Consider the following 20,000-nt stretch of genomic DNA (forward strand, 5'->3'; position numbering starts at 1 on the left):
TAGCTTCCAATTTTGTGACAAGGGAAATTTCATAAAGAAAAAGAATTTTCACTGACAGAATATGTTATTTTCATTTTAGTTGATGTTTTTATTTCATATTTTATTTTCTAATGTGTTTATTGTAGGTTATTGGGTGCTGAAAGAGCCATAAAAACCTCATAATCGAACAATTTACTAAAAAATTATTAATATTGAAAGATTTAAATTTCGAAATAACCTACCTACGGTTAATCTACACGCGTTTAGAAGCCGTAAAAAATATTTTCGACTTTGTAATGGACCAAACAAAAAATATAGAAAAAATTATCGAAAAAAAAAATCTTTTAAAACTTACCTTACGTTAGTCCTTATGCGTTGCGAAGCTCAAAAAAAATATTTTCGACATTATAATAGAACAAACAAAGAAAATAGAAAAATTTTCCAAAAAAATAAAAAGTCGAAATTCGAAAAAAGAAGAAAAGTGGTCCTTTTCTAGGAGTTTTTTATTCCCAAAAAATGGGTTGATGTCCCCGTAACCCCTAAAAAAAGGGGGTCGAAATAACATTTTTTCATCATGCTTCAAATGGGCTGAAAAATTTTTTACGGGGTCTCTGGACCAAACAAAAACGATCTGTCGAGTCAGAATTCCGAAAATCGAAAATTCCCGAAATTTCTGTACTTAAAAGGCGGGGCGCCCACTATCGACAAAAGTGTGCCAAAACCCACAAACGTTGTGTTACGCGCGCTAAGATAAACACAAGCCTGATTGCTGAAAATGTATTCTATTTGAATAAGGTAAGTATCAACATCAAGGAAGCAATTCCTTTATTATAAACTCATACTCTGACATTGCGCTAATATTGCTCGTGAATTGTTATTTAGTTTAAAAATATAATTTATATTACTTTTATTTTATTTTAATTCTATATAATAACTATTTTATATTTTTATTAAAAAAATTCTTGTTTAGTTTCTAAGCAACCACAGTTACGTTTATATGTTTAATTCTATTGTATTCTATATTTATCGATAATTTAATAAATGTTTTAATAGACTATTCTGGTTTTCCACGCTCTCTTCAAAAATGTGAGTTCTTTTAATTCTTCCACTTAATTATTCATTTTAAAGTAAAACAACTAGTTATACATATTATTATATTATAATGTATGTGTATTATATACTATTATTTTATAACATAAACATAGTTGAGTTATTAAATTAAACGTCAAATATTTTATTACCTAAAATTAAGTTAATCGTAAAATCTGATGTAGTATGAGATATTCTTTAGAAACTAACTATAAATATTCTTGAAGTAAAACAAAACCATCTATAAATAGAACAATGAGAAATAGTAAAACAAACTAAACACAACATGTTTATTTTAACATTATTTTTTATTTAGTTTAATCACTTAATAAACTTTACTTCTAATCATAGTATTTAATATAGAATATAGTTAACAATCTTTTAAACAAAGTCTTAAATAAAGTTACAGGGAGTAATTGTAATTAAAACACCAAAAAAAAAGGTTTTAATAAAAAAAATACTTACATCAAGTTGAAATTTTATAAGGAATAATTTTAAAATATCAAATTGATTGTAAATCAAGTGCAAATAGGTTTTTTAAACAAACCGAAGGGTTTATAAAGGCTTGTAAACGCTTTCAAACGCCTACGACCATACCACACTGAGCACACCCCATCTCGTCCGATCTGGGAAGTTAAGCAGTGTCGGGCGTGGTTAGTACTTAGATGGGTGACCGCTTGGGAATACCACGTGCCGTAGGCCTTTGCTTTTTGAATTCATCTTTTTTGTACTATTTTTCTTTCTGACCTATTTATACTTATTACTCGTTTATTTACATTTCTTTAACGCTTAAAAGAAAAGTAAATTCTAGTTATTAGCAAATAAAAACGTAAGCCAATCAGATAACGTTATTTGCTGTTTAAACCAATTAGAGCGCTAAAAAAGTGGTTTGACCAGTTTGAGATATCGAAAAAATAATGGCACCATCTTGTAGAGTACAATTTTCTGAGTTAAAATTAATACAATTAGTCTTTTATACTAAAACTTAAAAGTTTTTTTGTCCAAAAACAAATAAAAGCGTGGCTACTTGAAAAATCAAACGAAAATAAATTTTGCACTTTTGTATTGTGAGTCATAATAAGTTATTTACTGTTACCAACAGATACTAGCAAAAGCTTTTTAAAGTTTTGTATTAACTTAATGTATTTGTAATTACTTTTACTTAATAGAAACTATTGAATTACGTTTACTTAGTTTACTTTTGTATGTGTATTAAATATATAGCAATTTTGTTTGAACTTAAATAAGGACTATTAAACTATTAAAAGAAAACTATCAAAGTTTACTAACTCAAAAGCTAAATCTTAGTTATATTGTTATAAACATTTATGTTGTAATTTACTAATAACTAAATGAGTTTATTTCAAACAAAAAGAATTAAATAATGTTATGTTATGTCAAGCCTACTATATGAGGTATATAGGTATATAAGGTATACAAGCTTATGTTTGAAAGTTATAATAATTAAAATAAAAATAAATATTTAGTTGGTAAAATTTGTATGTTTTAATATGCTTTGAAATTAGAGTTAGTATAGATGTTTTTTTTTAAATATAATAAATATAAGTATTTAGTTACTAATAATAAACTAAAATACCAATTTTGTAGTTAATACAAAAAAAAAAACTTATCTTACTTAAAGTTCACTGTAATTGAAACATTATACAAAAGCTTTATAATTATAAGCTTTGAATAATTCTATTTGAATAAATAATAGATTCATAACTATATTCATGTTTGCATATTTAAATTATAAAAAGTTAGTGTTTTGTGTATTGACTTTATGATTATTTTATTTTAGTAACTGTTAGTTTTATACTTTAATAAAAGAAATATGGTTAACAAGTAAGTTAAAAATGAAAGAAGCATAAAAAAACACACTAATTAACTGCTTATTCAATAGTTTGATTATTTAATTATTTTTCTGTTATATAGTTTAATCGTATTGTATAAAAAATACAGAGGTTTAAAGTAAGTTTGAATAAAAATAAAACAAAACATATAAAATAAGCATTAGTTAAAATACATAGTTTTTTTTTCTAAGAAAATTTAATTCTTTAATAATAAGTAGTAATTTAAATAAAAAATAATACAAATAAAGTTATACAATATATATACAATAGTTTGTCAAACTAGGCAAACACTACTAGGCAAAAAACAAACTAGGCAAAAAACCTACAAAGTAGGCCACCACTACAATCCAATGTTCCAACTGGAAATTCAATGAGATCGTTACTGTACTTGTGATGAACGTTGATAATCCCCAAGATTGTAAGTCGAAGGCCTTACCCAACCTAACCAGCGCACTGGTTTTCTTACAACTGAATTAATCAACATTTATTATTGAATATAATCATTATTGATAGATAGAGGAATGTTGACAATCAACAACAGATTGTAGGTCAAAGGCATTACTCGACCCAAGTACCCACAACCTAGATTGAACAACATTTATTAGATAGATTTGTTTATTGATAGATAGAGGAATATTGTCAATCCACAACAGATTGTAAGTCAAAGGCATTACTCGACCCAAGTACCCACAACCTAGATTGAACAACATTTGTTAGATAGATTAGTTAGATAGATAAATAGTACAGTATAATCTCAAAGAATTTGAAGCCCGAACATTGAACGATAGTGGTGTTTCGTGACGACTAGCGGGATTCGATCTTACAACCTTCTGCTTATGAGTCAGCTGATAAGACCACTGACCCACCGCGCCACGACAAAGATAAAGAAATATTTTGCTATATAAATAGGTTGATTTTTATAATTTTGTTATACAGTGTCAATTACAGTGAACTTCAAGTAAGATATACAACAGTATATATATTTCCGAGTCTGACTTTGAGTACTTTTTATATATTATTAACAAGATTTTTTAGGAGTAATATCTGTTTAGTTCTTTAATATATCTTTAAAATAATAATATTTTTTAAGGTGTTTAAAACTTTTAGAAGCTGTATGTAATGTCTTTTAGTTTAATAGTTCTTTTAAATTAGTAAAAAAAATAAACATGGTTGAGTTATCAAATTAAACAAAATAGAACGTCAAGTATTTAATTACTAAAATTAATTTAATTAAAAAAAAAATCTCAGGTAATCTAAAATGTCAGGAATTATTTAAAAATAAATATAAATTTAAAACTTATTATATTGAAAAGATTGATGAATAATACTCTTGAATGTATGCAATGTTTGTATTTGTAATGCAATAACATAAATGGATAGATCAATGACAAATTGTAAACATATTGTATTATTTTATTTTACGATTTTATTTTATTTATTTAATAATTCAATAAACTTTACTTCTACTTTTCCTGGTCTTAGGTAATTTATAGATAACAATTGTTTAAACAAACACTTTTGTACAGTTACAATACAGTTTTAGTACAGTTTGGGAGTAACTGTTGATTAAAAAAACAAAAAAAAAGTTAATTCAGGTTAAAATTTTATAAGGAATAATTTTAAAATATCAAATTGATTGTAAATCAAGTGCAAATAGGTTTTTTAAATAAACCGAAGGGTTTATAAAGGCTTGTAAACGCCTTCAAACGCCTACGACCATACCACACTGAGTACACCCCATCTCGTCCGATCTGGGAAGTTAAGCAGTGTCGGGCGTGGTTAGTACTTAGATGGGTGACCGCTTGGGAATACCACGTGCCGTAGGCTTTTGCTTTTTGAATTCATCTTTTTTGTACTATTTTTCTTTCTGACCTATTTATACTTATTACTCGTTTATTTACATTTCTTTAACGCTTAAAAGAAAAGTAAATTCTAGTTATTAGCAAATAAAAACGTAAGCCAATCAGATAACGTTATTTGCTGTTTAAACCAATTAGAGCGCTAAAAAAGTGGTTTGACCAGTTTGAGATATCGAAAAAATAATGGCACCATCTTGTAGAGTACAATTTTCTGAGTTAAAATTAATACAATTAGTCTTTTATACTAAAACTTTAAAGTCTTTTTGTCCAAAAACAAATAAAAGCGTGGCTACTTGAAAAATCAAACGAAAATAAATTTTGCACTTTTGTATTGTGAGTCATAATAAGTTATTTACTGTTACCAACAGATACTAGCAAAAGCTTTTTAAAGTTTTGTATTAACTTAATGTATTTGTAATTAGTTTAAATTAATAGAGTTTATTTGGTTTACTTTATTATGTGTATTGAATGTGCTAGTATCTAAAAATAAATACAACTAAAACAAAACAAACAAGGAGAGTACTTGAATAGAACCAACACAATTTACAGACCAGTTGTGTACTAAATTTAAAGAAATTCTGAATAGTGAATATGCAATTATTATTATAAGTTCAAAGTTCACTTTAATTTAAATTAATGTATTTTGTAAATTGGTTTTATTTAATACGATAGTAGTGAATTACTTTATTTAATTTACTTTAGTATGTGTTGTATAACTTTATTTAAACCAGAAGCAAAACGGGATTATACTTTCAATAAACTACACAATTTACAGACCAGTTGTGTACTAAATAAAAAGCTATTGTGAATAGTGAATATGCAATTATTATTATAAGTTTATAAGTTCACAGTTTACAAAAGCTTTAGAATTTAGTTATTATTTTGTTCATATTTGCATATCTAATTTATGAAAAGTTAGTGTTATGTGTATTGGCTTTTTAATTTCTTTATTTGTAGAACTGTTAGTTTTATATTCTAAAGAAACATTTTTAAATAAATATGTTTAACAAGTAACTTAAAAATGGAAGAAATATATTGTATATATTGAACTATTTATATTTATTCTAGCTATTTGCTTAGTGTATTTATTAATGTGATTATTTTATTTTGTTGTTTGTCTTATAGTTTAATCGTATTGTGTTGAAATATATATAACAAATACAGAGGTTTAAAGTAAGTTTAAATGAAAATAAAATAAGACATATAGTTGAAATATAAGTTTAAAAAAATAGTTTTTTTTTTTATTTCTTTGTTTGTTTGATTGTTTGTTTATTATATAATCGCGACGTGTCATTTTATTACTTTTAAGCATACTAAATATAATAATAGGTATAGTTATAGGAAAAATTCAATTAGTTTCTAATGTAATAAAAAAGTTTATTTCCACAAATAAATAAATACCTGAAAAATCAAATGAAAAATAAATTTCGCACTTGTATTGTGAGTCATAATAGGTTATTTACTGTTACCAACAGATACTAGCGAAGGCTTTTTAAAGTTCTATGTTAATTCAATGTATTTGTACTTAGTTTTATTAAAATGACAGTATTGATGGTTACGTTTATTAAGTATGTTTATTTAACGTTATGTAACTCAAGTAAAACCAGAAGCAAATAAGGAGACTACTTTCAATAAACTACACAATTTACATACCAATTGTATACTAAACTTAAAGCTATTCTATTTTATTCTTGATAGTTATTTTAAAGTTATTAAATTATACAAATGTATTTTGTAAAGTAGTTTTATAAAGTTACTATAGTTTATCTAACTTACTATAGTATGTGTTATATAACTTTAATTAAACCAGAAGCAAAAAGGGAGACTACTTTAAATAAACTACACCATTTATTGTTATATATAACTCTAATAAAACCAGAAGCAAAAAGGGAGACTACTTTAAATGAACTACACAAATTAAAAATATATTATTATTTATAAATCAATCGTGTTGTGTTTCAAAATACATTTTTCAAATATTGTTTTACAAGTATTTATCAGTTATTTAGTTTTCTTTTTATAGTTTAGCCGTATTGTTTTATTTATTTGTTATTATTTTTATTTAATTGTTTGCTTATTATATTTATCGCCATGTGCTTAAAAAATAAAACAACTATAAAGGTTAAAAAAGTAAGTTTAAATAAAAATAAAATGAAACATATAAAATAAGTTTATGATTTTTTTATTATTATTATTATTTAATTGTTTGCTTGTTATATTTATCGCGATGTGCTTAAAAGAATAGAACAAATACAAAGGTTTAAATTGTAAGTTTTAAATAAAATAAAATGAAACATACAAAATAAGCTTATGATTTATTATTATTTTTATTATTATTTTTATTTCATTGTTTGTTTATTATATCTATCGCGATGTGCTTAAAAAATAAAACAACTATAAAGGTTTAAAAAGTAAGTTTAAATAAAGATAAAATGTAACATATAAAATAAGCTTATGTTTGATTTTTTTAATTTATTTTCATTTAATTGTTTGTTTATTATATTTATCGCAATCTGCTTAAAAAAATAAAACGAGTATTAAGGTTTGAAAAGTAAGTTTAAATAAAAATAAAATAAAACATATAAAATAAGCTTATGTTTTTTTTTTTTTTTTTTTTATTATTATTATTTTTATTCAATTTTTTGTTTATTATATTTATCGCAATGTGCTTAAAACGATAAAACAAATATAAAGATTTAAAAAGTACGCTTAAATAAAAAATAATACAAATAAAGTTTATTTATAATAAATATATATATTTAAAACATTAAAAAAAGTAGTTTATACATATTTTTTTTTATTTATTTCTTTTAAACATATTAAATAAAGTATAAAAAAGTATTAAAACATTTAAACGTAGCATAAATAAGCTTAAAACATTAAAATAATTGAAAAGAAACAAAGAAATTGAAAAAAATCGGAAAAAATCGGCAAAAAAAGTTCAACAGCAACATTTGAGCATCATACACGTATGCATTACTTTACACTAGTGAGAGAGACGTGTTTGTGCGTTCGGTCGACTTGACGAGAAAGCGGGCTTAAAGCATTACTGTTTAGCACCCGAGGCGCGGCTATTGCAGCGGCGGCGAACGTGCTATGTAAACGCATTGGAGCAGCGTATGAAAAACTACAAGCGTCCAGCGGCGGTAGGCTTATAGCTTTGCGAAGTCGTCGAGACGAGTAGCCGACGCAGGCAGGCACGGCTCGAGGCGGGTAACTGCAGCAGACAGATGGCGTGTTGCTGCTGACGAGTTAACCGGCAGAAGGCAAACGGTTGGTCGGGAGAAAGAACAGTCAGTTGTAAAGCTGCATGCTGCAGTCGACGCGGGCTGGCGCTTTAAACAGCAAAAGGCCGGCGCCGACTTTCAGTAACGTTCGCAAGGCTTTTAAGCCGAGTGATAGAAAAGGTCTGTATTTATACAGTAAAAACGCTCAGTCGAGCAACGGGTTTAAACGCCCTCGGATAGTTATCTGGTTGATCCTGCCAGTAGTCATATGCTTGTCTCAAAGATTAAGCCATGCAAGTGTAAGTACGAGCTCACGTACAGTGAAACTGCGAATGGCTCATTAAATCAGTTATGGTTCATTTGATTGTACGCTTTTACATGGATAACTGTGGCAATTCTAGAGCTAATACATGCGTAAAGCGCCGAACTGACGTGAGGCGCGCATTTATCAGACCAAAACTAACCGGCTTTCGGGTCGTTACAATGGTGACTCTGGATAAGCTTGCGGATCGCACGGCCTAGTGCTGGCGACATCTCATTAAAGCAACTGCCCTATCAACTATCGTCGGTACGGTATCGGCCTACCGAGGTTGTAACGGGTGACGGAGAATCAGGGTTCGATTCCGGAGAGGGAGCCTGAGAAACGGCTACCACATCCAAGGAAGGCAGCAGGCGCGCAAATTACCCATTCCCGGCTCGGGGAGGTAGTGACGAAAAATAACAATGCAGACCTCGTACGAGGTCCTGCAATTGGAATGAGTACACTTTAAACTTTTTAACGAGTATCCATTGGAGGGCAAGTCTGGTGCCAGCAGCCGCGGTAATTCCAGCTCCAAAAGTGTATATTTAAGTTGTTGCGGTTGAAAAGCTCGTAGTTGGATATAGGGACGGCGAGGTTGGTCGGTCGAAAGGCTAGCACTGGCCTCGTTGTTCTTGTTGGTCGGTGCCTTCGCGGTGCTCTTAACTGAGTGTTGCGGTGGTCCGGCAAGTTTACCTTGAAAAAATTAGAGTGTTCAAAGCAGGCTTTACGCTTGTATAATGTTGCATGGAATAATGGAATAGGACCTCGGTTCTATTTTGTTGGTTTTCGGAGCACGAGGTAATGATTAATAGGAACGGACGGGGGCATCCGTACTGTGCCGTTAGAGGTGAAATTCTTGGATCGGCGCAAGACGAACGACTGCGAAAGCATTTGCCAAGAATGTTTTCTTTAATCAAGAGCGAAAGTCAGAGGTTCGAAGACGATCAGATACCGTCCTAGTTCTGACCTTAAACGATGCCGACTAGCGATCGGGCAGTGTCGAACTTAAGAACTGTCCGGCAGCTTCCGGGAAACCAAAGTCTTTGGGTTCCGGGGGAAGTATGGTTGCAAAGCTGAAACTTAAAGGAATTGACGGAAGGGCACCACCAGGAGTGGAGCCTGCGGCTTAATTTGACTCAACACGGGAAATCTCACCCGGCCCGGACACAGCGAGGATTGACAGATTGAGAGCTCTTTCTTGATTCTGTGGGTGGTGGTGCATGGCCGTTCTTAGTTGGTGGAGCGATTTGTCTGGTTAATTCCGATAACGAACGAGACTCTTACTTGCTAAATAGCTGCTCGACCCATTGGGTCGGAGACAACTTCTTAGAGGGACTAGTGGCGTTTAGCCACACGAGATTGAGCAATAACAGGTCTGTGATGCCCTTAGATGTTCGGGGCCGCACGCGCGCTACACTGACCGGATCATCGTGTGTTCCCTAGGCCGAAAGGTCCGGGTAATCCGTTGAACCCCGGTCGTGCTAGGGATAGGGACTTGCAATTGTTTCCCTTGAACGAGGAATTCCCAGTAAGCGCGAGTCATTAGCTTGCGTTGATTACGTCCCTGCCCTTTGTACACACCGCCCGTCGCTACTACCGATTGAATGGTTTAGTGAGGTCCTCCGATTGAGCCTGGTACGTGCGGCAACGCACTCGCCGGTGTTCGAAAAGACGATCGAACTTGATCATTTAGAGGAAGTAAAAGTCGTAACAAGGTTTCCGTAGGTGAACCTGCGGAAGGATCATTAACGAATCGAAATTTGATTTCAAGCGACGTCTCTTCTTCGAAGGGACCGAGCCCTGTAACTGTTATAGTTCGGTCGCGTTGCTTCCTGACAGCGGGAGTAATAATTCAGCACGCAAGTGCTGGCGCGGCCGCTTCTTTTTGAACACGATTTTTTGGTTGCATTGAGATTGATTAACACGAGAGATCTCTTAGCGGTGGATCACTCGGCTCGAGCGTCGATGAAGGACGGAGCTAGCTCCGAGAAGTAATGTGAATTGCAGGACACATTGAGCATCGATATTCTGAACGCGTATTGCGGCCTCGGGTAATCCTGGGGCCACGTCCGTCTCAGGGTCTTTAACACACCGATCCTTTCATTAGTTTGAAAGTGCCTGCGACTCGTTTCTTAATTAAGGAGCGTGTCGTCAAAGACAGCTGGTCTGGCGATTTCACAGCTGAAGCGTGAGCAGCCTGCTGGCCTCGGGTGAGGTAGCAACGACGGTAGGTGCTCGAGAATAAGTTAAGTGACTTCAAAAGGCCGACGTACAAAGCGCATGTACTTTTATAGTACATCACTTTTGACCTGAGATCGGGCGGGACGACCCGCTGAACTTAAGCATATCACTAAGCGGAGGAAAAGAAACTAACAAGGATTCCCCTAGTAACGGCGAGTGAAGCGGGATAAGCCCAGCGCTAAATCCGAGCCTTTTTGGAGGGCGAGGAAATGTAGCGTATGGAATTCAGCATGCGGCGAACCAACGACTGCCCACGTTCTTCTGATCGAGGCCTTTTCCCAGAGCGGGTGTTAGGCCCTTGGCGGCGGTCGTAATTCGTCCTAGCGGTTTTCCCGGAGTCGGGTTGTTTGGAAATGCAGCCCTAAGCGGGTGGTAAACTCCATCTAAGGCTAAATACTGGCTCGAGACCGATAGCGAACAAGTACCGTGAGGGAAAGTTGAAAAGCACTTTGAAGAGAGAGTTAAAGAGTACGTGAAACCGCTTGGAGGCAAACGGAGGCGCCCATCGAGTCGCCGGACGTTTTCAGGCGCTGCGAGAGCTGTCCTACTGTTTGAGTGATCTTCGGAGACTCTTACGGTTGCGCTGGCGTCGCGGCGCTGCACTAGCGTTCGGCGAGGGCCGCGACCGGTTGCTGGGCTGACTTTGGTCGTTCGCAAGGTAGCTCTTCTTCGGAAGAGTGTTATAGGCGTTCGATTAGCTTCGGCTCGGCGACCGAGGAGAGATTCCGCGTCGGTCTTCGGACAGGCTGCGTGTTGATCGCTGGAATACGGCTTTGGAAACTGCTCGCAGTCTCTAGAGTTTGTACAAGGCCTTCTTCGCGTTAGCGCTCAGACGCCAGGGGTCTGCGGCTTAAGCTGGCCACGTCTCCGACCCGTCTTGAAACACGGACCAAGGAGTCTAACACGCGCGCGAGGTGTTGGGCAGTACGAAACCCGAAAGCACAGTGAAGGCAAGTGAAGGAATCCGGTCAGTGTAGCGCGCGTGCGGCCCCGAACATCTAAGGGCATCACAGACCTGTTATTGCTCAATCTCGTGTGGCTAAACGCCACTAGTCCCTCTAAGAAGTTGTCTCCGACCCAATGGGTCGAGCAGCTATTTAGCAAGTAAGAGTCTCGTTCGTTATCGGAATTAACCAGACAAATCGCTCCACCAACTAAGAACGGCCATGCACCACCACCCACAGAATCAAGAAAGAGCTCTCAATCTGTCAATCCTCGCTGTGTCCGGGCCGGGTGAGATTTCCCGTGTTGAGTCAAATTAAGCCGCAGGCTCCACTCCTGGTGGTGCCCTTCCGTCAATTCCTTTAAGTTTCAGCTTTGCAACCATACTTCCCCCGGAACCCAAAGACTTTGGTTTCCCGGAAGCTGCCGGACAGTTCTTAAGTTCGACACTGCCCGATCGCTAGTCGGCATCGTTTAAGGTCAGAACTAGGACGGTATCTGATCGTCTTCGAACCTCTGACTTTCGCTCTTGATTAAAGAAAACATTCTTGGCAAATGCTTTCGCAGTCGTTCGTCTTGCGCCGATCCAAGAATTTCACCTCTAACGGCACAGTACGGATGCCCCCGTCCGTTCCTATTAATCATTACCTCGTGCTCCGAAAACCAACAAAATAGAACCGAGGTCCTATTCCATTATTCCATGCAACATTATACAAGCGTAAAGCCTGCTTTGAACACTCTAATTTTTTCAAGGTAAACTTGCCGGACCACCGCAACACTCAGTTAAGAGCACCGCGAAGGCACCGACCAACAAGAACAACGAGGCCAGTGCTAGCCTTTCGACCGACCAACCTCGCCGTCCCTATATCCAACTACGAGCTTTTCAACCGCAACAACTTAAATATACACTTTTGGAGCTGGAATTACCGCGGCTGCTGGCACCAGACTTGCCCTCCAATGGATACTCGTTAAAAAGTTTAAAGTGTACTCATTCCAATTGCAGGACCTCGTACGAGGTCTGCATTGTTATTTTTCGTCACTACCTCCCCGAGCCGGGAATGGGTAATTTGCGCGCCTGCTGCCTTCCTTGGATGTGGTAGCCGTTTCTCAGGCTCCCTCTCCGGAATCGAACCCTGATTCTCCGTCACCCGTTACAACCTCGGTAGGCCGATACCGTACCGACGATAGTTGATAGGGCAGTTGCTTTAATGAGATGTCGCCAGCACTAGGCCGTGCGATCCGCAAGCTTATCCAGAGTCACCATTGTAACGACCCGAAAGCCGGTTAGTTTTGGTCTGATAAATGCGCGCCTCACGTCAGTTCGGCGCTTTACGCATGTATTAGCTCTAGAATTGCCACAGTTATCCATGTAAAAGCGTACAATCAAATGAACCATAACTGATTTAATGAGCCATTCGCAGTTTCACTGTACGTGAGCTCGTACTTACACTTGCATGGCTTAATCTTTGAGACAAGCATATGACTACTGGCAGGATCAACCAGATAACTATCCGAGGGCGTTTAAACCCGTTGCTCGACTGAGCGTTTTTACTGTATAAATACAGACCTTTTCTATCACTCGGCTTAAAAGCCTTGCGAACGTTACTGAAAGTCGGCGCCGGCCTTTTGCTGTTTAAAGCGCCAGCCCGCGTCGACTGCAGCATGCAGCTTTACAACTGACTGTTCTTTCTCCCGACCAACCGTTTGCCTTCTGCCGGTTAACTCGTCAGCAGCAACACGCCATCTGTCTGCTGCAGTTACCCGCCTCGAGCCGTGCCTGCCTGCGTCGGCTACTCGTCTCGACGACTTCGCAAAGCTATAAGCCTACCGCCGCTGGACGCTTGTAGTTTTTCATACGCTGCTCCAATGCGTTTACATAGCACGTTCGCCGCCGCTGCAATAGCCGCGCCTCGGGTGCTAAACAGTAATGCTTTAAGCCCGCTTTCTCGTCAAGTCGACCGAACGCACAAACACGTCTCTCTCACTAGTGTAAAGTAATGCATACGTGTATGATGCTCAAATGTTGCTGTTGAACTTTTTTTGCCGATTTTTTCCGATTTTTTTCAATTTCTTTGTTTCTTTTCAATTATTTTAATGTTTTAAGCTTATTTATGCTACGTTTAAATGTTTTAATACTTTTTTATACTTTATTTAATATGTTTAAAAGAAATAAATAAAAAAAAATATGTATAAACTACTTTTTTTAATGTTTTAAATATATATATTTATTATAAATAAACTTTATTTGTATTATTTTTTATTTAAGCGTACTTTTTAAATCTTTATATTTGTTTTATCGTTTTAAGCACATTGCGATAAATATAATAAACAAAAAATTGAATAAAAATAATAATAATAAAAAAAAAAAAAAAAAAAACATAAGCTTATTTTATATGTTTTATTTTATTTTTATTTAAACTTACTTTTCAAACCTTAATACTCGTTTTATTTTTTTAAGCAGATTGCGATAAATATAATAAACAAACAATTAAATGAAAATAAATTAAAAAAATCAAACATAAGCTTATTTTATATGTTACATTTTATCTTTATTTAAACTTACTTTTTAAACCTTTATAGTTGTTTTATTTTTTAAGCACATCGCGATAGATATAATAAACAAACAATGAAATAAAAATAATAATAAAAATAATAATAAATCATAAGCTTATTTTGTATGTTTCATTTTATTTTATTTAAAACTTACAATTTAAACCTTTGTATTTGTTCTATTCTTTTAAGCACATCGCGATAAATATAACAAGCAAACAATTAAATAATAATAATAATAAAAAAATCATAAACTTATTTTATATGTTTCATTTTATTTTTATTTAAACTTACTTTTTTAACCTTTATAGTTGTTTTATTTTTTAAGCACATGGCGATAAATATAATAAGCAAACAATTAAATAAAAATAATAACAAATAAATAAAACAATACGGCTAAACTATAAAAAGAAAACTAAATAACTGATAAATACTTGTAAAACAATATTTGAAAAATGTATTTTGAAACACAACACGATTGATTTATAAATAATAATATATTTTTAATTTGTGTAGTTCATTTAAAGTAGTCTCCCTTTTTGCTTCTGGTTTTATTAGAGTTATATATAACAATAAATGGTGTAGTTTATTTAAAGTAGTCTCCCTTTTTGCTTCTGGTTTAATTAAAGTTATATAACACATACTATAGTAAGTTAGATAAACTATAGTAACTTTATAAAACTACTTTACAAAATACATTTGTATAATTTAATAACTTTAAAATAACTATCAAGAATAAAATAGAATAGCTTTAAGTTTAGTATACAATTGGTATGTAAATTGTGTAGTTTATTGAAAGTAGTCTCCTTATTTGCTTCTGGTTTTACTTGAGTTACATAACGTTAAATAAACATACTTAATAAACGTAACCATCAATACTGTCATTTTAATAAAACTAAGTACAAATACATTGAATTAACATAGAACTTTAAAAAGCCTTCGCTAGTATCTGTTGGTAACAGTAAATAACCTATTATGACTCACAATACAAGTGCGAAATTTATTTTTCATTTGATTTTTCAGGTATTTATTTATTTGTGGAAATAAACTTTTTTATTACATTAGAAACTAATTGAATTTTTCCTATAACTATACCTATTATTATATTTAGTATGCTTAAAAGTAATAAAATGACACGTCGCGATTATATAATAAACAAACAATCAAACAAACAAAGAAATAAAAAAAAAAACTATTTTTTTAAACTTATATTTCAACTATATGTCTTATTTTATTTTCATTTAAACTTACTTTAAACCTCTGTATTTGTTATATATATTTCAACACAATACGATTAAACTATAAGACAAACAACAAAATAAAATAATCACATTAATAAATACACTAAGCAAATAGCTAGAATAAATATAAATAGTTCAATATATACAATATATTTCTTCCATTTTTAAGTTACTTGTTAAACATATTTATTTAAAAATGTTTCTTTAGAATATAAAACTAACAGTTCTACAAATAAAGAAATTAAAAAGCCAATACACATAACACTAACTTTTCATAAATTAGATATGCAAATATGAACAAAATAATAACTAAATTCTAAAGCTTTTGTAAACTGTGAACTTATAAACTTATAATAATAATTGCATATTCACTATTCACAATAGCTTTTTATTTAGTACACAACTGGTCTGTAAATTGTGTAGTTTATTGAAAGTATAATCCCGTTTTGCTTCTGGTTTAAATAAAGTTATACAACACATACTAAAGTAAATTAAATAAAGTAATTCACTACTATCGTATTAAATAAAACCAATTTACAAAATACATTAATTTAAATTAAAGTGAACTTTGAACTTATAATAATAATTGCATATTCACTATTCAGAATTTCTTTAAATTTAGTACACAACTGGTCTGTAAATTGTGTTGGTTCTATTCAAGTACTCTCCTTGTTTGTTTTGTTTTAGTTGTATTTATTTTTAGATACTAGCACATTCAATACACATAATAAAGTAAACCAAATAAACTCTATTAATTTAAACTAAGTACAAATACATTAAGTTAATACAAAACTTTAAAAAGCTTTTGCTAGTATCTGTTGGTAACAGTAAATAACTTATTATGACTCACAATACAAAAGTGCAAAATTTATTTTCGTTTGATTTTTCAAGTAGCCACGCTTTTATTTGTTTTTGGACAAAAAGACTTTAAAGTTTTAGTATAAAAGACTAATTGTATTAATTTTAACTCAGAAAATTGTACTCTACAAGATGGTGCCATTATTTTTTCGATATCTCAAACTGGTCAAACCACTTTTTTAGCGCTCTAATTGGTTTAAACAGCAAATAACGTTATCTGATTGGCTTACGTTTTTATTTGCTAATAACTAGAATTTACTTTTCTTTTAAGCGTTAAAGAAATGTAAATAAACGAGTAATAAGTATAAATAGGTCAGAAAGAAAAATAGTACAAAAAAGATGAATTCAAAAAGCAAAAGCCTACGGCACGTGGTATTCCCAAGCGGTCACCCATCTAAGTACTAACCACGCCCGACACTGCTTAACTTCCCAGATCGGACGAGATGGGGTGTACTCAGTGTGGTATGGTCGTAGGCGTTTGAAGGCGTTTACAAGCCTTTATAAACCCTTCGGTTTATTTAAAAAACCTATTTGCACTTGATTTACAATCAATTTGATATTTTAAAATTATTCCTTATAAAATTTTAACCTGAATTAACTTTTTTTTTGTTTTTTTAATCAACAGTTACTCCCAAACTGTACTAAAACTGTATTGTAACTGTACAAAAGTGTTTGTTTAAACAATTGTTATCTATAAATTACCTAAGACCAGGAAAAGTAGAAGTAAAGTTTATTGAATTATTAAATAAATAAAATAAAATCGTAAAATAAAATAATACAATATGTTTACAATTTGTCATTGATCTATCCATTTATGTTATTGCATTACAAATACAAACATTGCATACATTCAAGAGTATTATTCATCAATCTTTTCAATATAATAAGTTTTAAATTTATATTTATTTTTAAATAATTCCTGACATTTTAGATTACCTGAGATTTTTTTTTTAATTAAATTAATTTTAGTAATTAAATACTTGACGTTCTATTTTGTTTAATTTGATAACTCAACCATGTTTATTTTTTTTACTAATTTAAAAGAACTATTAAACTAAAAGACATTACATACAGCTTCTAAAAGTTTTAAACACCTTAAAAAATATTATTATTTTAAAGATATATTAAAGAACTAAACAGATATTACTCCTAAAAAATCTTGTTAATAATATATAAAAAGTACTCAAAGTCAGACTCGGAAATATATATACTGTTGTATATCTTACTTGAAGTTCACTGTAATTGACACTGTATAACAAAATTATAAAAATCAACCTATTTATATAGCAAAATATTTCTTTATCTTTGTCGTGGCGCGGTGGGTCAGTGGTCTTATCAGCTGACTCATAAGCAGAAGGTTGTAAGATCGAATCCCGCTAGTCGTCACGAAACACCACTATCGTTCAATGTTCGGGCTTCAAATTCTTTGAGATTATACTGTACTATTTATCTATCTAACTAATCTATCTAACAAATGTTGTTCAATCTAGGTTGTGGGTACTTGGGTCGAGTAATGCCTTTGACTTACAATCTGTTGTGGATTGACAATATTCCTCTATCTATCAATAAACAAATCTATCTAATAAATGTTGTTCAATCTAGGTTGTGGGTACTTGGGTCGAGTAATGCCTTTGACCTACAATCTGTTGTTGATTGTCAACATTCCTCTATCTATCAATAATGATTATATTCAATAATAAATGTTGATTAATTCAGTTGTAAGAAAACCAGTGCGCTGGTTAGGTTGGGTAAGGCCTTCGACTTACAATCTTGGGGATTATCAACGTTCATCACAAGTACAGTAACGATCTCATTGAATTTCCAGTTGGAACATTGGATTGTAGTGGTGGCCTACTTTGTAGGTTTTTTGCCTAGTTTGTTTTTTGCCTAGTAGTGTTTGCCTAGTTTGACAAACTATTGTATATATATTGTATAACTTTATTTGTATTATTTTTTATTTAAATTACTACTTATTATTAAAGAATTAAATTTTCTTAGAAAAAAAAACTATGTATTTTAACTAATGCTTATTTTATATGTTTTGTTTTATTTTTATTCAAACTTACTTTAAACCTCTGTATTTTTTATACAATACGATTAAACTATATAACAGAAAAATAATTAAATAATCAAACTATTGAATAAGCAGTTAATTAGTGTGTTTTTTTATGCTTCTTTCATTTTTAACTTACTTGTTAACCATATTTCTTTTATTAAAGTATAAAACTAACAGTTACTAAAATAAAATAATCATAAAGTCAATACACAAAACACTAACTTTTTATAATTTAAATATGCAAACATGAATATAGTTATGAATCTATTATTTATTCAAATAGAATTATTCAAAGCTTATAATTATAAAGCTTTTGTATAATGTTTCAATTACAGTGAACTTTAAGTAAGATAAGTTTTTTTTTTTGTATTAACTACAAAATTGGTATTTTAGTTTATTATTAGTAACTAAATACTTATATTTATTATATTTAAAAAAAAACATCTATACTAACTCTAATTTCAAAGCATATTAAAACATACAAATTTTACCAACTAAATATTTATTTTTATTTTAATTATTATAACTTTCAAACATAAGCTTGTATACCTTATATACCTATATACCTCATATAGTAGGCTTGACATAACATAACATTATTTAATTCTTTTTGTTTGAAATAAACTCATTTAGTTATTAGTAAATTACAACATAAATGTTTATAACAATATAACTAAGATTTAGCTTTTGAGTTAGTAAACTTTGATAGTTTTCTTTTAATAGTTTAATAGTCCTTATTTAAGTTCAAACAAAATTGCTATATATTTAATACACATACAAAAGTAAACTAAGTAAACGTAATTCAATAGTTTCTATTAAGTAAAAGTAATTACAAATACATTAAGTTAATACAAAACTTTAAAAAGCTTTTGCTAGTATCTGTTGGTAACAGTAAATAACTTATTATGACTCACAATACAAAAGTGCAAAATTTATTTTCGTTTGATTTTTCAAGTAGCCACGCTTTTATTTGTTTTTGGACAAAAAAACTTTTAAGTTTTAGTATAAAAGACTAATTGTATTAATTTTAACTCAGAAAATTGTACTCTACAAGATGGTGCCATTATTTTTTCGATATCTCAAACTGGTCAAACCACTTTTTTAGCGCTCTAATTGGTTTAAACAGCAAATAACGTTATCTGATTGGCTTACGTTTTTATTTGCTAATAACTAGAATTTACTTTTCTTTTAAGCGTTAAAGAAATGTAAATAAACGAGTAATAAGTATAAATAGGTCAGAAAGAAAAATAGTACAAAAAAGATGAATTCAAAAAGCAAAGGCCTACGGCACGTGGTATTCCCAAGCGGTCACCCATCTAAGTACTAACCACGCCCGACACTGCTTAACTTCCCAGATCGGACGAGATGGGGTGTGCTCAGTGTGGTATGGTCGTAGGCGTTTGAAAGCGTTTACAAGCCTTTATAAACCCTTCGGTTTGTTTAAAAAACCTATTTGCACTTGATTTACAATCAATTTGATATTTTAAAATTATTCCTTATAAAATTTCAACTTGATGTAAGTATTTTTTTTATTAAAACCTTTTTTTTTGGTGTTTTAATTACAATTACTCCCTGTAACTTTATTTAAGACTTTGTTTAAAAGATTGTTAACTATATTCTATATTAAATACTATGATTAGAAGTAAAGTTTATTAAGTGATTAAACTAAATAAAAAATAATGTTAAAATAAACATGTTGTGTTTAGTTTGTTTTACTATTTCTCATTGTTCTATTTATAGATGGTTTTGTTTTACTTCAAGAATATTTATAGTTAGTTTCTAAAGAATATCTCATACTACATCA

At 31.7% G+C, this 20,000-nt stretch overlaps 6 non-coding genes and 1 pseudogene across 6 annotated transcripts; 4 read left to right on the forward strand and 3 right to left on the reverse strand.

The window, feature by feature from the left end:
• Window positions 1–1,651: 1,651 nt before the first annotated feature.
• LOC145845935 (5S ribosomal RNA) lies at window positions 1,652–1,770 on the forward strand. Its single transcript, XR_014370604.1, has one exon. It is a non-coding gene; the product is annotated as a 5S ribosomal RNA (ribosomal RNA).
• Window positions 1,771–4,629: 2,859 nt separating this feature from the next.
• LOC145845902 (5S ribosomal RNA) lies at window positions 4,630–4,748 on the forward strand. Its single transcript, XR_014370572.1, has one exon. It is a non-coding gene; the product is annotated as a 5S ribosomal RNA (ribosomal RNA).
• Window positions 4,749–8,248: 3,500 nt separating this feature from the next.
• Window positions 8,249–10,056, forward strand: LOC145845931 (small subunit ribosomal RNA). The gene has a single exon (XR_014370601.1). It is a non-coding gene; the product is annotated as a small subunit ribosomal RNA (ribosomal RNA).
• A 182-nt stretch (window positions 10,057–10,238) lies between these two features.
• LOC145845910 (5.8S ribosomal RNA) lies at window positions 10,239–10,391 on the forward strand. The gene has a single exon (XR_014370580.1). It is a non-coding gene; the product is annotated as a 5.8S ribosomal RNA (ribosomal RNA).
• A 1,493-nt stretch (window positions 10,392–11,884) lies between these two features.
• LOC145845934 (small subunit ribosomal RNA) lies at window positions 11,885–12,994 on the reverse strand (annotated as a pseudogene).
• Window positions 12,995–16,497: 3,503 nt separating this feature from the next.
• On the reverse strand, window positions 16,498–16,616 carry LOC145845903 (5S ribosomal RNA). Its single transcript, XR_014370573.1, has one exon. It is a non-coding gene; the product is annotated as a 5S ribosomal RNA (ribosomal RNA).
• Window positions 16,617–19,475: 2,859 nt separating this feature from the next.
• On the reverse strand, window positions 19,476–19,594 carry LOC145845894 (5S ribosomal RNA). Its single transcript, XR_014370565.1, has one exon. It is a non-coding gene; the product is annotated as a 5S ribosomal RNA (ribosomal RNA).
• Window positions 19,595–20,000: the final 406 nt, after the last annotated feature.

This window comes from Thalia democratica, unplaced genomic scaffold (genome assembly GCF_965202585.1).
Source record: "Thalia democratica unplaced genomic scaffold, ktThaDemo2.hap1.1 HAP1_SCAFFOLD_203, whole genome shotgun sequence".
Classification (NCBI taxonomy): domain Eukaryota; kingdom Metazoa; phylum Chordata; class Thaliacea; order Salpida; family Salpidae; genus Thalia; species Thalia democratica.